Raw genomic sequence first — 3,807 nt, 5'->3', positions numbered from 1 at the left:
TAAGCGATTAAGTGCAATATTGACTAGTGCGGTGCTCGGTGATTTAGTGCAATATTGTAGAGCGAAGGGTTCGCTTGGACTCAGTGCAATATTGGGTAGTGCGGTGCCCGGAGTGATTACGTGCAATATTGGCAAGTGCAGTGTTTGGTGCGATAAAGTGCAATATTGGCGTAGAACAGTGCTCGGTGTGTTAAGTGCTAACGTGTAAGCAGTGTGTTAAGTGCTAAGTGTTCCATCTGTGACAATGGCAGACAAAGCTACCATCGATGATCTGGACGAGGTTCAGGCTTTTCTGAACAGAGAGGATTGTCTTGCCAGATTAAAATATTTGAGCAAACCAGAGCTTGTACTAGTGAGCGCCTACCTGGAGATCAAGATCCGTGCCAGTGATTCCCGTGTGGAGATCTTGTCCAAGGTTCACCGGCACCTGAAGGCAGAAGAGAAACAGGGAAGCGAGACTCCTAGTACAAGGGAAGGTGAGGAAATAGCTTCCACAGAAAAGGAAGATAAGGGCAGTGACATTGACAGTGATGCAGGTGAGCTTAATATCAGCTTCCTAACAGTCAAAATGCGTGCCCTAGAGATCAATCGTGAGATAGAGTGGAAGAAGTTAGAAGTAGAACGAGAATTAAAAGATAAAGAAGTGGAGATGAAAAATAAAGAAATGGAGATGAAAGAAAAGGAATTGGCGATGAGGCGTCTAGAATTAGAAGAGAAACGAGAGAGAGAAGAACGAGAAAGAGAAGAGAGACGAGAGAGAGAAGAACGAGAAAGAGAAGAAAAAGAAAGACAGAGACAACATGAACTAGAAGTATTACGATTAGGCGCTGGACAGAGACAAACTGGAGTAAGCGGTTTCGATCCGGTAAGGAATATCAAAATGGTCCCCAAATTCAACGAGAGAGAAGTTTCGAAGTTCTTCGCAGCCTTCGAGAAAGTCGCTGCCTCTTTGGAGTGGCCAAGGGAGAATTGGGCCATCATGATAGTCAGTTTTGACTGGGAAGGCCCAAATCGCCTACTCTACGTTATCCCTTGACGACTCCGGCGATTACGATATGGTGAAGAAAGTGGTGCTCATGGCGTACCAATTGGTACCTGAGGCATATAGGCAAAAGTTCAGAAACCTGAAGAAGACCTCAGAGCACACTTTCACCGAATTCGCCACCATCAAGGAGCGACTTTTTCAAGAATGGTGTGCCTCTCGGAAGGTGGAGACCAAGGAAGACCTCGAGCAGCTGATTCTGCTCGAGGACTTCAAGGATTGTTTGTCTGGAGACCTGAAGACGTACCTAGAGGAACAGCAGGTGGAGACCTTGAGTGCAGCAGCCACCATGGCTGAAGAGTATATCCTGACTCATAGGCCGTCTGCTAAGTACGTCCCAAGGAATTACCAGCGCCGGTTCGACAGACCTCATGATGGAGAAGAAAGACCTGTCCCACAAAGTGCTAAGAAGACTCCCCCAAGTAGCCCCCGAAGAACAAGTCCTAGCAGTCCGAAACACCGGAGCCCGAGGAGGAATATGGTGTGCTGGACTTGTGGGCAGAAAGGGCATATAGCTGCTAGGTGCCGAGGCAGAAGAGGTGCAGCGCACGTAAGGGAGGTGATGTTGGATGAGCTGTGTACACCACCAGCAGGAAACCAGTCTACGATGACGCAGGAAGGACCAAGTTTGTTTGCCCCTCACACTTCATGCGGGTATGTAACGAGTGATCATACTGGTAGATCAATTGTAGTGCTCAGAGATAGTGGAGCAGCCCAGTCCCTGATCGTGAAGAGCTCGTTACCCGAGGGAGTAAGTGTGGATGGGGCGACAAAAGGTTGTCCTAGTTGGGTTTCCTAGGACGCAGTACATCGCCCCCTTAGTGCCAGTACATCTTGACTCGCCTTATTTCAGCGGCACATGTGTGTTGGCAGTAGTCGATACCCTCCCTGTGGCCTGGATTGACGTGGTACTAGCCAACGACTTGGTGACAGATTGGAGCATCAATCTTCCCAAGGTTGCGGACGAGTCTACCGGAACAGCACGGTCTGAGGTAACAGGCAATGGTAATGTCCAGGTAAAGACAGACCCGGATGTAAACATGTTTAATTTGTCCTCTCACCCGCAGATCGACGATATTCTAGCAGTGTCTCCTGATTCTCTCGACGAGGAACATGAAGTTAAGAAGGCAGAGGTACCTGAGCAAGAAGAGAGGCCTTGTGTGCGGGCACCCACGGATACCAACGAGTCTGGAGCGAAGGCGGATGTGTGCTTGCGGTATGGCAAGTTACAGCATGTAGTGAACCAGCCAGAGATTCCCCAGACGTCAGAGGTAGGTGCGGTGTGTTCAAAAGGTCTAGTGCCCTCTTCGGTCCAAGCCAGGCGTGTGGATGTGGCCGGCTATGGACATGACTGGCTCGGGAAGCTTATCCCTCAATTGGCCTCGTGTTTCTTAGCGATACTTGTTTGATTCTCGTATGTGTTCTCGTTTGTGCTCTCAGTGAGGACCGGTGGACGACCCGACGAATGATGGCTCCCATGAACATCGCGAAAAGGTCCCAGGGATTGGAGATTTGTACTGCAGGTGTTGCAGTTGAAGGAGGGACCTGGAAGGTGATGGTTGATACAGGAGGTACGACAAATGATAATATGAGTGACTGTTTCCGACAGGTTGACACCCCCCGCGTGATTGCTGAGCCTCAATACAGCGTTATACGGAACGTTGGTCGACCTGACGGTGGCAGAGCGAATGCCACCTGCGACGTACGAACAGCCCCGTTGAAACTAGGTGTGGGCCTAGTAGAGGAGAGTATAGTAAGTACTGACTTGCCCATTGTCGCTAGCACTCTGAATTATCAGACCCCTGTATTCCAGGTGCCTGTCTCCCTGAAGGACCATCGGACCGGCACCAGAAATGCCGTCTGTGGACAGCCATCATCGGTGCCACGACATAGGGAAGTGTCGAGTTACCCCAGATCGTGTCGAAACCAATCCGTACTCGAGAGAGGTGAGATGAAGCCCCTGCTTGACATCGCAGTGGAGACGTGGAAGACGTGGAAGGTTACGCCAGGCAGGACATCGCCTTCAATCTGCAAGTTCCCATTGTGCCGGAATTGCCCAGTAGGGCAATTCTGTGGACAAGACAGCCTCATCTCTCCAGTTCATAGTATAAGTAAGTCCATTTGGAGTTGTGTCGCCCTGCTAATTTGGTTTGTGTTTTTTATAGAACCCCAAACCAAATTCTTTTTGGTGGGGAGGTGTTACGAACCCGGATCCAGCGTCCGAGCCTGGAGCAGTGACAAACACGCCATCTGTGGGTCAGCTCCCGAAACCCCCGCCAAACGAACGACGACACCTAGTGAGGACAGCGTGTACTGGCCTCGAGGACCAGTTCCAGTCTGGTTCAGCACTCAACACCGCCGCTCCTGACCTCTGGTGAGGTGGTGCTCCGACGACAGCGCCATCTATGGACTGGATACGTCAGGTGTTTGTGTCTGAGGCTGTAAGTGTGGTGTTTTAGTGTCCCTGTTATTGATGACGTGTCTGCTTACAGAGCCGACCTGGGACCACTGTGTTGAAGGTGGAGTCAGTCTACCCGAGGCAGCCAGTCTCCATACTGTGAAGTTTACTGCAGCTATTGTGACGTCGTCCCCCCGGAAGAACTATGTGGTGTGTTAGCCTGCCAAGTGGAGTGGCAGTGAAAGGATTTACCCGGGACCGACGGTTGGAGACGATAATCCACTGGGGTATTGAGGACAGGAGGGTGATTGGTGATATCACACGAGACTCCTGTCTAGGGCGTACCCCTTTTATCGTTCGTGGAGTG

This window comes from Procambarus clarkii, chromosome 10, assembly GCF_040958095.1.
Source record: "Procambarus clarkii isolate CNS0578487 chromosome 10, FALCON_Pclarkii_2.0, whole genome shotgun sequence".
NCBI classification, from domain to species: Eukaryota; Metazoa; Arthropoda; class Malacostraca; order Decapoda; family Cambaridae; genus Procambarus; species Procambarus clarkii.
The sequence above is the reverse complement of the archived record's forward strand: the minus strand, read 5'-3'. Positions refer to the sequence as shown.